Genomic DNA, 16,889 nt, shown 5'->3' on the forward strand with positions numbered 1-16,889 from the left:
GCCCCAGCAGCATACCAACCTAAACTTCCACATTACATTGCACAAGGGGAAGACAGGTTGAGACTCATACCTGCCCACCCACACAGATAAACCAGCAGATATAAAAAGACATGGCCTTAAAAACCAGAACATAAGAAAAAGAGAAGGAAATGTCTTCCCCTTTTATCCTTTCTTCACTCACGTACCAGAGCTTCAGATAAGTCATGCACAAAAATACGTAGGTCGCTCCAAAAGTAATACCTCCTATTTACTTGGAAACTATGAAAAACTACAACAGCTAGAAAGAGTAAATAATACTATTTGAGCAAATCCTTGACTAAAAAACACTATTTTTCAACACAGTCACCACCATTAGCTATGTATTTTCACGAGCAATGAATAAGATCTTGCATGCCGCAATCATAAAAATCTGCATTAGTGGAGGTGATCCACTGTCACTGTCACCACTGCTGAAATGTACCACCCACAGTCTCGCTGTGCTCACATTCACTGTTTGGCCTCCATCAATGTTCAACAAGTGTCAAATGAATGTCAGTGGGTGCCATTTTTTTCAGCACAGAGAAATTCAGTAACATCCATTCACTCGCTCTTTCGTGTCAGACGTCACTTTGTCAGACTGCCCCTCTGCTGCCATGGCACAAAATGTAACAGGATACTGATAGACAGGTTCTACTTCTACTGCCATACCACCAACATCCATCTCTGACATCATGGGCCAGCATGATAAAATAGGAGGCATTACTTTTGGAGCAGCCCTCATACTACCAGGAAAAAAAATAAAACACCAAACAAACAAACAGAGGGCTAGTAGAGCTTCACTATCTCAAATCAAGTTACACAGAACTTGCCTTGTCCGTTGCCTTCACCATGTCAACATTTGATACGGTGTTCCTGCTACCACTATATTTAAGTAAAAAAAAAAAAAAAAAAAAAAAAAAAAAAAAAAAAAACCTAAAATAACAAACAAACAAACAAACCACCAGACAGTACTTCTGTCTGTAGTTTGTCTTAAGAAAGTATCTGGAAAGTTTAGAAGAACCAACTGCACAAGTCTATAAAAACAACCACTTCTACTACATATGCTCACCTATCTCCTGAGAGGAAATTCACTTCTGAAAAATCTGATATTCTATATGCTTTAATTAAGGGAAAAGGAAATAGCTTTCACAGTCTTGTGCAAGGGCCAATGAACATAAGTCAAACACTCACCTAAAACCATGAAAACACTTTGAAAAGAAGCAAAACAAACATTCTGTTAATTTCCCAGAAGTATATCCAGTAATCCTCCTGATATGAAGGGCAGTAGATTAGGAAAGTGGAAAAGGAGAATTTAGGGATGTGGTAAGGAGAGTTGCCTTTGTTTCTCAGCCTTGAACCATTTTAGGCAGTTGTGACAGAGGGATTTACTTTGAGCTGCTTTAGCAGTGCTACACATGTGACAAGGAATGGATAGTGCTGCATCTCAAAAAGCTATTTTCTGAGAAGCATTACGGTTCTTCCATCACAGTTGTTTCTATAGCACCAATTGAATACTTAGGTGATGTTATCAAGAGTGATAAGAGTGATCAAGGTGATACACAACCCAGTTAGTCTTCATCTACTTCCTGAAATCTCAGGAAGTTCCTGTAAACATTTAGAAAACTCCAAGATTTTTCTCATTTCTCTGTCCTTGGTGCAACATGTCATTCTTTCTGCTTCCAACCAGTTTAGTGACGGTGATTATTCACCATTTTTGCACAAAAGAAAAAACTGTGAGGCAAAAATAATGTTTACATGCATATTTCCCAGTTCTACTTAGCATCATAGTTACCTGCCTGAGTAACTTTGAGAACACCAGCAATACTGAGAGAAAGCAGGTGAAACCAGCAGCCAGCTCTGAGATTAGAGACTGCATCCAACGGCTGTTCACTAAGCAAGCAAGCTATCAGATTTTTTTCCAAATCTATACATAGCCAAACGTATACTTACTTTTTAAATAAAAATGTATCTTATTTTAGCCAGGAAAACTGAAAAGGGTACACTTTACAAATAAGACATTACTAATCTAGAGATAGGCCTGAGCACTGCCACTCCTAGTACAAATACACCTGAAACTGATGCAAAGGTACATTCTTATGTACCTCCTGTAAAATTGTCAGCTACAACTATGGTAATCAAGATCATATAGAATCATAGAATGGCTTGGGTTGAAAAGCACCACAATGATCATCTAGTTTCAACTCCCCTGCTATGTGCAGGGTTGCCAACCACTAGACCAGGCTGCCCAGAGCCACATCCAGCCTGGCCTTGAATGCCTCCAGGGATGGGGCATCCACAACCTCCTTGGGCAACCTGCTCAAGTGCATCCTCACTCTCTGAGTGAAAACCTTCCTCCTAATATCTAACCTAAACCTCCCCTGTCTCAGTTTAAAACCATTCCCCCTTGTCCTATCACTATTCACCCTCATAAACAGCCGTTCCCTCTCCCGTTTATACACTCCCTTCAAGTACTAGAAGGCCACAATGAGGTCTCCCTGGAGTCTTCTTTTCTCCAAGCTAAACAAGCCCAGCTCCCTCAACCTTTCTTCATAAGTAAAAAATGTAGCTCTTATCTGCTTTCTTCTACCATCTTCAGTTAAAGCATGCATAGATCTTTAGATCCATGTGGATGCTATACTAAATCTGGCCTACTCTGTCTTGTTTTGTAAAAAATGAGAGACCTGCCAAACCAGAAAGTAAACTTTGATTTCCTCTTCAAATGATGTGGTTTATCTGTTGACCATTTACTGAGAAAGTATTAAATATATTGATCTGAACAAATTCTACTGCTACAGTGTATGTTACATATCAGGATAAAGCAAAGAACTCTAAATTTTTACAGTCTGCCTCTGAGCAAGACACACAGAGAAATATGTATGCATCCTACACTGCATCATACACTGTACACAGAAAAACAGTAATGTTTTTCTGACATAAAATTTAGAATGAGTATAAATGAATAACCATATTATTATCAGCAATGATAAAACTCAATCTTTAGTTATTACATTTTAAACCAATAACTTCAAGCACTTATTACTCTTATTTTGCAAATCCAAGAATTTTGCTGTGCAGTTACAAGACAGATCCTGAGACACAGCCAGGGCTCTGGAATCCCATCAGATGATGAACCACAAAATTAGATATTCCTCCTGCTTTTTCTTCTTTTAACTTCCACCTATGCCTCCATGTATTCTGAACTGCCACATTCAGCTTTTAGCACAGCACTGTTTCCCACTCTGGTTTTCCTTGAACACAGCCGGTTTTTCTTTGGGACTGCTTCCTGCCAGACTGAGCAATAACATGTGCAAAAACACTCGCAGTCCTAATTTATGCCTCAAAATCTCCCTTTGCCGAGCCCAGTACCATTAGAGTAGATATCTATAAAACGATGAAAATTACAAAAAAATAGGAGATACTCACTTGTCTTTGCCTAGTTGGATGAAAATGTTGCCTGCTGTTGCAGTTTCTGCCCTTGTCAGAGTGCACTGCTCTGGTCACACCTTCAAAAGTAGCATTTGCTAAATCATTTGTTTGCTGCACATCCATTCTCCCTCATAGGAAGCAGCACCTTAACCTCCCACTTTCACCCAATATACAAGACGCAGCCTTAGCACCTACTACATGCAGCAGAATCCAAAACACACAAAGCAACAAAGTTAAAAAGAAAAAATAGGAAGAATAGGCAACGATGATCAAGGGGATGTAGTAGCCACACCTCACCAGCACGCCTGCCCATACACAGTCTCTTCTTAAGACAGGTACTTTCTTTCATTTGGAAAAACATCACTGTGATGGCAAGGAGCAGTGTGGTATTTTACCTTGTGGTGGCAGAACAACAAACGTTATGTAGCTTTGTTTCACTAAGCAGAATACAAACTGAATGGATGAGTTATCTTAAACCAAGGACACCGTCAGATTTCAGCTTATCTTCCTGTCCACATCTTCACACAAAAGAAACCTCATCTCGTAAGTAAACAAACACATAAGGAAGCAGCTACATTAATAAAGTGGAAACTCCATGAAGTAGACAAATTATGATCTCATCACTTGTTTTTTGGGTATTTGTGTTTGTTTTTTATACATTTTCTTTCTAACCAGACCAAGCTTCATTTACCGAAAAATTTAAACAGAGTATCACAGAGGAAAACAGCTTGGTGAAGACTACACTACTCATTTTTAATATGACAATGCAATTTAATTTGATTCAAAGCAAACACAGAAACTTGGCAAGAGTAGATGCACCAGTATTAAATGGGCCTTTATTCAAAACCAGCAACTGTAGATGCACTTTGAAGAAAAAAGAATCTCTCCAGTCTTTGGCTAAGTGCAATGTATGAAGGGTTAAAGTTACAGCCATAAAGTAACACTTTTTTTGCAAAGGCAAAACCTTGTAAATAACCCTCAGGCAAATCATCAACTTCCACATTGCTCAGTTTTCTGTCCTTGAATCATTTCTGGCAAAAAAAACAACCTCTGTGAGGCCCCACAGTGCAGAAACACCTAAGTGCAGGTGTGTCTATGGATATTTATCTATTTTCTTTCAACGTTTCCACCCTGTAGCTGCTCCCCTTCACTCATTACTCTGCTCATTCTTCTACTCTGAAGCAGGAGAGAGGAGAACACTCACACATTTGTGTTTATGCTTAGTAGCTATGCTTTGATTCAACAAATTTCAGGAAAGTTAGTGCTGAGAAGAAATACACAACTTCCCAGCCATGCTACTCTGTAAGGAAATGAGCTGTGCTCTTTAGGGAAAGAGAAACTGCTCTGAAAGTCTAGACTGAACCCTTCCTTTTCCATCTCTCCTCCTGCTTCCCCTTAAATGCATTTAAGACAAAACAAAAGGAGGTGGAGACTGAAAAGGAACCACTGGGCAGAATTTCCATCCCTGTGTTTAATAAAAGCACAACTGGACATGGATTTAAATAGTGCCAAAACATCAGCTGGAGGAAAGGGAGGAGACAGAGAAATGACAAGGATGTTGGCAGCATATGGCTCAACAAAAGGGAAATCAGAAATGAGGTGAAAGGCAGTATATTGCAGGCAGCCAGTCTGACCATCCTATCAGGTTGGATTTGTCTTAAAACAAGACAGATAAGGCAAGCTCTGGATCTACTTGTCTACAACTGTGTTAGCCAAATCCTAAACTATTTAGTAAAGTTATTCTGTTTGAGAGGGAATGTTAGAGATTACCTCCTAAGAGCAGCTGTGAGATAGGATCAGAACAGCAGGAAAATTGGAAACAATCAATCAAATAAAGTCAAGTCAATTTTAAAAGACCACAGAGAGTCTATGAACTAAGACAGAGAAAAGATGGGTCACAGACATTAACCAGAAAGAACAGGAAACCAGAAAAAAATAATGGCACAAATAAAATGAACTTTTAAAATAATAACAATAATAATCAAGAAATCCCCAGGTAATTTGGCATCACTTGATTCATCTGGGGACCAGTAAGTAAAAAGATTTTACCAATTCAACAAGTGAAAGAACCAAGTGAATGGGAAGAGAAGTGGCTGTGTATTAAGGAAGAATGGTAAAGGGAAAGAAAAAAAAAATCAGACTGTAGATTTAAAGATGTCAAAGATTATGTCAGAGGAATCTATAAGCCACACTGTCAGGAGGACCACCAATGAAAGCACTCCTAAGAGGAAAAAAGCAAGAAAATATACGGGCACGTGTGCATTTGAAGTTAAGAGCAGTATGGAGGGGCACCAAGTCTCACTAACTTCCTTTATTTCTTGCATAAGTAAAAGGATATATTTTGCTTGAGTCCATTTGTTTATTTTTAAGGAGAAATGGCAAGGGAAGGAACATGAAACAAACCCACCATGAACTGAGTCTATGTGGCCACTTTGGAAATGTTGCCTGTTCAGAGCATGCTCAATTCCTGCTGCATCAGTGCAGCCCGTGTGACAATTTTTCTTCCCTTTATAGAAAAACCAAAGCGGAGTTGCATCAGGAGAGCAGAAGGGCAGCAAGATTAGAACTTTCTGTTACTCGGGGGCTGAGCTCAGCCAGCGCCCTTGCTCTGTCTGCAAACACAGATGCAAGCTAATACAAACAGCAGCTCTCAGTGCTCTCTGTCACACTCCCTAATAAAAAATAACAAAGGAACACTTTGAACCACCCTTCAGCCCCTGCTTCCAGCTGCTGGCACATGTCTCCATATGGAGCAGAGGAGAGGAAAGGGAAGGAGTGACAGGGAGGAGTGCTGCAAACGTCTGCTAAAGTCACACTGCTTGCATCCTGAGGTTATACTGGACTACAGCGTATGCCAGAGCTCAGTGTTAGGGTTTGGCTTGTTTTTTGACCAAAAGCAGGAAAGAAGTTTTATCCCTCAAGGAAAATTCTCAAGATTGGGTATGAGTGTTAAGATTGTGTGCCTGAATCATCCTGTTAATTCCCTGAATCCCACATCATGTGAGGTTCAGATAATGTTTTCAGCTAGGAAAGTTTTTTATTATTTATCTTAAAGGAAAATAAAAAAGCGGTTTAGAGCTTCTCCCTCTCTAAATCACAGCTGGACCTACTTTTGTTTTTAAACAAAGTTACCAAATTGCCCTTAAGCTGGTCAGTTCCAGTAATCAGCATCAGGGTAATAACAGGCACTCCGTTGGCTTCCCCTCCGCCAGACCAAAAATAACCACTCAGCTAAATTCCTCCCCAAAATGTTTATTTCAGCTAAAGTGCAATTGGGTCACAGTCACATCTTTTTAAAGCTGGAAAACGTACACCTCTACACATAACATATTTCAAAACACCCAAAAGCATCTCCACCCTTTCTTCTTAGAAGCAGCAGCAAAATAATGAATTTTATCAGATGCTGCCTGTCACTTATAGCACACTTGTGATATACCACAGGAAAAATACTGATTTCTTAAAGAATCAGGGAAGCTTCTGTCCATTATAAAGATTAATAAATCTTTAAAGTTCCTTTCATGTGTAGTAAAGTTCCTTTCCTCTATATTTTAGCCAGATAGTAAGTTTCATCCTACTGAAATCACTAGAAACTTCCAGCTTTTTTCAATTCAGAACACTCTACTTAAATTGGAAATGCCATCTTATAGCCACAAGATTATCCAGTGTACTTACAGAGCAGAGAGCTTGAAGTACAGGGGTGGCATGAAGTCTGTTCTGCCCTATCCTTTCAAGGGACCCACCACCAGAACACTGAGGATGTTGCTGAAGGTAGAGACTGTACAGCAATATTTGATTTGGCAGCTGGCAAAGAGTGATCCATCTGCATCATGTAGTGATGTAAAGATACTACCTAGAAGAAATTTGAACAGTAATCACTTAGAAACACTAGAAATCATATATTTCATACCAGTACAGCTACACATGTCCCACATCAGTCCTTCCAGGCCTGGAGAAAAGGAAAATGATGCTTAACACCTCAGTAGCATCCCAGTCAGTATAAAATATCTTTCTCAGAGACTGGAAAGGACACCGATGACAAGGTTGGAGGCTGAAGGATAACACAGAGTTCATAGATAAATGTCATAACTTATGAAATAATTTATCTGAGTGCATCCACTGGAACGAGAATGTTAACTAAAAGGAGCAGATGAAAACAATTTTTCTGCCCGTGGCCACTCAGTGAGATAGTGGAAGGAAATGACTATGAGTCAGCTCAACATAGGACGGAGAAAAATCTGAAGGAGTAGCAGATACAGAGCCCAAGAGATAATGGCCAGCGTAAGCTACTGATGAATGCTGGTGAAGTCATATCAAAGAGAACATAACTTTAATCCCCTTAACACGGAAACATATTTCTTGACGTATGACATTTAACATTAGCTTTTAAAAAGTAGTGGAATGTTGAATATTTTCATTTGTGGCCATTCCTATTCTGAAAGAAGAGAACATGCAAGAATACAAACCAGTCAACCTCAGATGTTTCTGTATCTATATAACGGCATTTGCACAGGCACCTATGTACATGTTCACACATAGTATAAACCATTTAATTAAATTTGCACACAAACCCTGCAGGGTTTGTTTCAGACCTGAGAAAGGTCTTGCACTTCCAAAAGATATTTTTTGTTGCATTAGTTCATCTAACAAAAGGCTTTTTCTCTTCGATCCTTACAGTGTTACACACGCTATTTACACACTAGTGCTGTCTACATACATACAACACATACACATTATTCCCCCCTCCTCTCCTCATTCTCATTTTTTCTCTAACCTACAGCAATGGACTGAAAATAGTTACACACTACCAACTAATGCAAACAATGTACTGACACATAAAAAAAAAGAGCAAAACATTCACAGTAACCTTTCTAATAATACACAGCTTTCTAAACTGCACTATACATATATATAGTGCATTTGTGTCTACACATGTATACACATATATATAGCCAAAAAACAAAATGGTACTATTTATGTTTTGTACATAAGTAGATGATAAAACATTCACACTGCAAGTTTTTACAGCACCATAATTTACTCTCCTGTGTCTTAAAACAGCAATAAAGTATTTCAGAGATAGCCATAAAACCACGATCCAAGTTCAATCTTTTCAAAAGCTCTGTTGCAACTCTAAGGTTCTGAAGAGGATTATTTATAGCTGATCAGTGGCAAAGTTAACATGTGGTCCAAACTATTCCAAAGTTTACATGTTTTCTGACACAGCCTCCCAACTCATGTCTGGGGCTGGATACAGATCATTTTCATCAAAAGGGGCTTGCATCACTGAACACAAAATGCTTTATCTGAAATATATTGAATTTGGGGACAACTCACTGCACTTGATGTGGATTTCTGGTAGGATGTGGATTTCTGGTAGGATGTGGATTTGGGGGGCCAATCTTATAACAGAGTTTGTCACAGCACTCTAGAATTCATTGGTTCCAGAACACGCACCTCTGGTCTTACCAGCATTGCACCAAGCAAAAGTAGCGTATCTGAAACGTGGTAAGGTGTGAGGCTTCAAGTCTTAGGGAAGCTGGGAGTGAGAACTGGGGACAGCCCCTGTATCTGCAACTCCTGCTTTGCCTTACCACAAAAGGCATTTAAGAATTATTTGGGTCTCAAGTCTACAGTCCCTGCTGCCAGCTGGACCTTTGCGCTTTATTCAGTGGGAGTATAAGAAGTTCAGACAATGCAAAAGACAAAATAATGACTGGAGGTTTAGTATACTGTTACAGGGAAGGTTAAGGTTAGACCTCTTAGTGAGTAAACTCACTCTCACAATTAACAGAGTGGTTATGTGCACAAATAAATTAATCACAGCCAATCAGAGAATGGTTTTGATTCTGCTTTGAACACTCTGGACTGGAGTAAAGATGTCTTCCTAATAAATACCGTAATACTTTATCAGCAGAGTTTTACAGTAAGCATGTAAGTGGGTGTTACACTTTAGAAAGTAAGTATATGGAAACTGGCATGCATTCTTACATATAATTCCGTGGTAAAAATCTGGGATTTTGGTTCTCCGAAAACTGATTTCTTTTCTTCACCACAGGCAGCTGGTCATAAAATACCACCTGAAGTGGTGAGAAATATTACAGTCAGAAGCTGTCTAATGACTCAGTTACTCAATTATTTCTTCTTTCTCCATCTACAAGGAATTAATTCATGTTACCAACGTATTTATTTATTTATTTATATGTGATTTCCGGAAAACCAGGTGTCGCCATTTTATTTATTGATTTAAGGCTACTGAAATGTAAACAGTCCCAGTGAACACAAGCCTTAGTACTGGCTGGAAGAGGGACTTTAGGAGGCTTTTCAGCATGTTCTACAGTAATGTGTTTTGAGTTTGTTTTTCAGCTGTAGGTTATCCTCAGCTTGGAAAACAGCAAAGATAGTATTTCAGGAAATTCAAGATTTCTGGAAACCTCTAAGAAATGTAACATATCAGCTGCTGATTCGGGACCATATTTATCTGTCTATCTTTAAGCACAAGATCTCACATCTCTTTAACAGAAATCTTCAATCAAGTAACTAACTTTGAACATGTACCAAAGTCCTCTGCCAAATGGGGAAGGATCTGGACTGCTGTAGGGAGCCACTGTGAAGTGGCTGTGAGGACCTTACGCCTGCAGTGAGGCTCAGTTGATAACCACAGTGCAGTCGTTAGTGAGGGTATTCTAATACCATGAGCACTTGCACAATAAAAGCAGATTAAATGAAATGAGACATCACAATTGTTTTCTTACTGCTGTTTCATCTTTTGGAGATGCAAGGAATTGAATGAACTGTTCACCTCACACTTTCTGCATAAGCCAATCACGGATTTGTGCTTTGGGTACTAACTGAGAAAAGAAAGATTTTAACAAGTGAAAACCCAGGGCAAGTAAGTAAGTAACTGATTGAAGCCACATCCTTAGCAGGAAAGGAACAGTATAATTAGGAAACAAATTTCCAAGTCAGCCTCCATAGTATTTTCAGTAACATAGCTTTGAAAAGCTGAGAGATCATATTGAGCCATCTTGTAGGCTGGGGCATCAATGCATTTCAAAGAAGTTAAGCCCACTGCAACAACTATGAATTGGTCTGAAGTGTTCAATTGCTCATTCTGTGTATGTAAATATTGTTGTGCAGTGTTACAGATATTATACTGAAAAACTCAAATGTCTGCCTAAGAAAAGACTGCCTCATGGTTTCAGTGAAGAATTGGGTATTGTTCATTAAGGGAACACTTAATATTTCTGGGTCACGATTGAGTGAAATTCTTCTGATAAACTACTGCATCACAGGGCATTAAATTAAAAGAATTCCCAAATAATGCAGATCATTTATGTTACTTCAGCTTAAAATCAAACTTCCCACACACTCCTTCTCAAATGAAAGGCAAAATCACAAGAATTCAGGCTATCATCTGCATGATTTTAATCATAGCAAAATAAATTTTATATAATTATTCCTACTCCTTCCTCACAAAATTCTTCATATAACTTTCTCATGTCAGATACTTTATTGCATACACTCTCTATGCAATCTTTTCTTACACCGAGCTGTGCAGTGTACACTAGTTTTATACACGACCAAACAACACAGGCCCTTACTTTCAGCTGGAACTTCCATATACTTTTGTCACACAACTGAGACAAAAAAAAAAAAAAGCTGGTTATTCCTTCCTCTGCTAAGTTAACATCCCTGCTTACTTCGGATGAGTGATTGATCTATAGTCTCTGGTTACAAATTCTTACACAAGTCAGATAAAATGCAGAATGTATTTTAAAGAAGTTTGATCATTCACTGTGTGAAACTACTTTTTCCAACTGTTTTGAAAACTATAGGTCACATTTCAGGCTCATTACTACTAACAATTTTGAACATACCCTCGCTGCACTAGGTTACAAGGTTAGCTTCAACCCTTTTAACTATGGATCAACTGGACTTCAGAACAAAATACACCATTTTAATATGCTTTGTGTAACTTTGTGAAATCTTGAATAAGGCTACTGTTGTTTAGAATAATTCATTTTACGTTTGAAAAATACCTGCAGAAATCCACCACACTGTCAGAAATGTACCATATTTGACACGGTTTTCTTTTGTCTTTTTTGAGAACAGAGTTATTTTTTGGTACATTGGAAGAATCTCTTAAGTAACACAAAGGACACAGTGCCAAATGTTCTCTTTGTATCACTTTTTTCAAAATTGTCAATCATGTTTTCTGCTTCTCTTGTTGATTTTTTCAGTAATATTTTACAATAGAGAAGAATGGTATAACTTTCTGCTTCTTTGACTGTTCCCAGTGTCCTGTAAATGACACATGAACAATGTAATAAGTGTTAGCTCTTCTGCCACCACAATATTTGGAATTCTTACTCACATATTCAAACAAATTTTGGGAGACTGAATTTAAACCAAGCCTGAGTACTTGTAACATTCTCAATCAACACCTGACATCCCAGATTTTAAGTTTACAAAAGTCACTGAAACACTAATAATTCTTCTGTCCTGAACCACAGATATTCCTTTCCCATTTAACTTGTCTTCCTGTAAACATATTTTTGCAGAATGCAATTAAACTCTACACATCTAATCAGCATTACCACATTACTTTAAACCTGCTCTTACTCAAAACTAGTGCCCAAGTTATTCCTATTTGTAACGACTGCAAGTATTTACCCATAGGAGCATCTTTGCCTTTTTAAGTTACAACTGGGAGGCCTGCTTTCTTCACATATTTCTGTCTACTACATAATAAATAACTTATCTCTATACACCTAACCTTCAAAGATACCAATGGACACCAATGAGGCATGATGGATGTAGCTCATTCTGACATGACACCGTTTACATTCTGTCCCTACTTTAACACTGTCCTAAGAACTAACACATTTCCCTACTTCCTCTGCCCAGAAGAATCTATATCTGGAGTAGCATGTCTGATTCCAGCACATTTAAAAGCATAAACTCTTTTTTCAGCTTTTTTTGTTTGTGGTTGTCTTTGTTGTTCGTTTGTTTGCTCTTAAATACTGCTGAGAAGCTCTTACCAGCTCAGTGCTTCCCCTTTACTTCTCTACTCACCTAGTTTCTTACAAGTTGTTTTTCCCCCTCACTGGGATTCCGGTGAGTTTTGTGCAGATGGCTGCAGACATATAGAATATGTGGGGGTGGTGGAGGGAATGTCACAAAGAGATGACTAAAAATGTCAGTATTCCAAGCAAGTCTCTTTTCCTTTCCTTCTGTGGTGGACCCTCTAAAACAAGTGTCCTCTTTCTCCCTCACCCAGGCTATTCTTGTGCTGATCTTTCTCTTGACGTTACTGCAAGCCTCATGACTTGAAGAAGTAGTTCCCAAAGAGAAATGCTCAAGTGAGAATGTCACGACCAGTTCACCACAAATACTGCCATTATTCATAGTTATGCTGAATTCTTCCTGCCCACTGTAGATTACATCATTATGCAAAGGCATGACTTAAAACTATGGGGAAAGACTGGCAAAAGGCCTCTTTAAGAAGCATGCCAAATTTCACCAATTCATTTCACAAACAAAGCATATGCATAAAGGTAATCTTTTCACATTCCAAGTATTTTCATGCTAGAAAGAGACCAGGTATTTATTTCTGAAATTCTACGCACACATTTCCCTGAGTCACATTTTCAGAACAGAGAGGACAAGATCTTATAACGACAACACAAACAGAGATTCAGTTCTCTTTTTCCATAGCTTCATTCACCACTGTGGTCACTGCTCTTGGCAGTGACATTTTAGAAGTTGAAAGAAAAGAACAGAAAATATAACAGGGTTGACTTTCAGAATTTTTTTTTTTTCTCTTTTGAGCTTGAATGTCATCCTCATTCTTAGAGTGCCTATCTAAATCTTTATCAGCCCATTTCTTTTTTGCTAGGATGTATGCAGGGATATAAGCTTATAAAGGAATAAAATAAATTTAAAAAGCTTATAAAGGAATAATTTAAAAAAACAAAAAATCACACACTAACAAAATATATTGGGAAGATCTCCTTTCAATTAGAGAGGAGACAACAGCAATCCATGTTCAGTGCATCACCACGTGAAGACACAGTCAGCGGTGATACATGTACGTGACAGTGAGCCATATGTGGCTAGAAGCTGGACCCAAGGGCACAGCAGTGCAGTGACCTCATGGCAGTGATTTCACACTGCTGCCCAGATCAGGAGCTGGGGGGATAACTGTGGTTGGCTTTGGCACACAGATTGCATAAGGAACTGTACAAGTCTGTCATTACACTGAGACTGCCATCTGAAGGAGCTGGGGTCAAACAGAGTAGATAAAGAGGTGCAACAAGGTAGGAAGAGGCCATGCTTAAAATATTTGACAGTACAGCATGCTGCCCATAGGACACGTTGTTTGGAAGGCAGAATGAGGAGAAATGAATGTGTACCAAAAATCTTCCAAATACGTCCATCTTTCCAGCCAGCTAGTCTGGTTTAATTCAGCAACCTCAGGAAGGCTGCTGGGAGCTACAGAGAGGAAAACACACCTTTGAGGCTGTGTTGATAATATCCGTGGTTATGTCCCACCCAGATTTGCCATCCTCTAGCCATGCTTACCTTCTGCTAGTTAAACTCAGCAATGTCCTCATCAGAGAAGAAGGTCCTCTTTTACAATGCCTGGAACTGTTATTTTTCCTCCTTCATCTGAAGGTTGTATTGAGAGCCAGGGGCTGTGCTGCACCTCTGTATATGCGGACAGCCCTGGAGTCAGGGGAAAAGTGAGGAGGAGAGGGTCAGAGCAACATGGATACGTGAACACAAACAATTGAGCCTACCATGAAGATGTCCTGCCTAGAAAGCATGCCTGGAAATTAATATTTTTGGACAGCAAAAGGCCACAGTGTTATGAGGTTGTGTAGGACCACCCACAGGACTAATAACTTAGGGACTTAGGGAGAGATGAAATAAGTTGTTTATGCCAAAGGAAAGTAAAAATGTGTTTTGGAAAAACAAACAAACAAACAACAACAACAACAAAACTACCATCTTCTCTCTCCTCCCAATCTATTTCCTTCTGCTGCAAAGAAAAAACCTCACTCCTGGTAAGCCTGCTACGTAAGATCCCTAGGAAGAGTGGAAGGACAAGAACAGGGGAATTCCATTTACATCAAATCTTGGATCTTGTTTTGCTTGATTTCTCTTTAGCATTCTTACTTTTCCCCCAAGACTTCAATTATTATTATTAAATTTCTTTAGACATTGCAGGAAAAGCTACAGAAACCACATCCAGGTTTAACTCCATCCCTCTTTTCACTGCCTCCATCTTCAAAGTGCTTTCAGAATGCAAGAAGGCAGCATGGGGCAGATGCCAGTGCCCGACCTCTGTCTGTCCACGCCCTCCGTCTGCCCGCAGGCAGGCAGTGTGATTTGTTGCCTGCTGGTTTCCATGGCAATGCAGCCACACTGTAAAGGCGAGCCTCACACAGGTTTTTTTCTGTTTTTTTTTTTTTTTCCACAGAGGTGAACAAAACAATGGAGCTAAGCTCAAGACATGTACTAAGCTCAAGGCACACAGGGAGTTACCACCTCCAAATAACGGCAGAGCATTTCCCTTGATGATTTCCCATAACCAGCCTTTTTTCCCCCCTCTAGTAACGTCCATTCTAAGCAAGCTCTGAAGAGCATCATTTCAAAAGCTCATACATATGTGCGTGTATAGAGTATAGCTGTGCACACATTCAGACAAGAGAGACCACGCAGCCTATACATGGTCAAACTGCATTTCTAGTGACCCCTCTTTACCCTCTTATGTCTGAGAGAGTTTCTTAAGGGCTTTCCTCAGAACCACAAAGCCGGAGCTTTAATTCCTGACCTATTTCCAAAGCTCAATGAAAGCCAGCACAGATGTACACTCACCACAGAAACATCCTGTGATTTTGTAAAGCAATTTAAAAAAAAAAAAAAAGAAATCTGAACTTGCAAGGCTAAGCACTCTGAAAGCTCTCAGATAAAAAAAAAAAAAAGTCATTAGGGAGAAAAAAAAATCTGTTATCGTTTGTTTTAATGTTTTTCTTTTTAAAAGAAAGTAATTTTCATTAGATGAAAGTGCTTAATGGTCCAAGCAAAACTCAAAATGTATTCAAAGTTCCAGCATAGGTGCAGTACCTTACAGTGAATTGCTTCCTAAGCTTGTGCATGGGCAGAAAGCTCATGTTGCGCGGCACATTCCTCTGCACTGCCAGCTTACTATGGCTCACCTGCTTGAGTTCACCATGCTCCCCACTTGGGCAGGAAGGCATGGCCACTCTCAGCAGGACTTGCAGCATCCTTTGGAGATGAGCATGAGCCTCTAAATGTAGGGCATGCACCACTACATGTAAAGGCTTGAGATGCACACAGCAATGTGAGTTGTCGTTCAGATTTGTGGAAGAGGATATCACAGATTCCTTCAAGATGAAGCAAAGAGCTGATTTGCTTGATCCATGAAATGTTTTGGCAGTCTTGCCAATATTACAATGTAGAGAGCTGTTGCTGAAGCTGAGTGTCTGACTTAACCCTGAAACTACAAAACACAAGTGCTAAAAAACCCAGGAAAGAACAACCACCTTCCACAGATGCCATGCATCAAAGACTAATGTTTCCTGACGAGCCGTAATTGACACAATGACAACCAAGTATCTCATCTGATCATATAATCTTTTTTTAAGCAGCGTGGCAACTTTTCCAGCTATCCACACTTACTTTAAACATTTCACTTTAAATGCAATGAAATGAACTTTAAAATTGGCAGTTTAGTATAATGAAGCATTTGCAAGAGCTGTAACATCATCTTCTCCTATCACTTCTAATCAGCACCCGTAATTTGCACTTAATGCAAATTATCCACGTACCGCATATCCACATACCATGGAGGAGACAAACGCATCATTTCATAGTAAAAGATTAAAAATACCACTCAAAAGCTAGCTGGAAAAAACATGAGCACATAAAACACAACAATCACTAAGTTTTCTCACCTGGGTATGAGAAAGTGGACTTGAATGTAGGGAAAGTTTCCCAAAAGTTTCCTCTCCTCATTTCACATACATTACAGACAGGCATGCCAAACCCCAGAGCAACAATCCCACTTTGGGGGAAAAAAGTAAACCACATGCTTTCCATAAATAGCCCTCTCCTCCTTTAAACAAACCTTGTGCACTCAGGCTGTGAGTATGTTACAGTTTAAATATTTTGTTAACCTTCCTCTCAGGAAAGGAAAAAGCATCCCTGACAAACATCTGCCCCCAAACAATTTATACATGAGTGTGGCTAAAAGGCAGCATTCCATCTGCTGAGGAAGAGGTACCCTCAATTAGGTGCATCACAAGAAACAGCCTTACTGTGTGTGAAATGAGGAACAGATATCTGAGGGGAGAGAAGCAGGTTTCTTTGGATGGATTATGCTATTTAATTAATTAAGTCACATACCAGCATTAATC

General features: G+C 39.2%; 1 long non-coding RNA gene across 50 annotated transcripts in view; it reads right to left on the reverse strand.

The window, feature by feature from the left end:
* The window catches only part of LOC124417794, a 320,851-nt gene that overhangs the window by 115,711 nt on the left and 188,251 nt on the right, over nucleotides 1–16,889 (reverse strand). For 45 of the 50 annotated variants that reach the window (XR_006936143.1, XR_006936174.1, XR_006936166.1 and 42 more), the window contains 2 exons: nucleotides 14,029–14,172; nucleotides 7,117–7,294 (listed from right to left, as the gene is read on the reverse strand). This is a non-coding gene — a long non-coding RNA (uncharacterized LOC124417794). Of the gene's footprint in view, nucleotides 1–7,116; nucleotides 7,295–9,432; nucleotides 9,522–14,028; nucleotides 14,173–16,889 lie in introns of all 50 variants that reach the window. The other 5 variants (XR_006936185.1, XR_006936169.1, XR_006936145.1 and 2 more) reach the window with 2 other exon arrangements.

The sequence above is a fragment of the Gallus gallus genome, chromosome 2, assembly GCF_016699485.2.
Source record: "Gallus gallus isolate bGalGal1 chromosome 2, bGalGal1.mat.broiler.GRCg7b, whole genome shotgun sequence".
Lineage (NCBI taxonomy): Eukaryota > Metazoa > Chordata > Aves > Galliformes > Phasianidae > Gallus > Gallus gallus.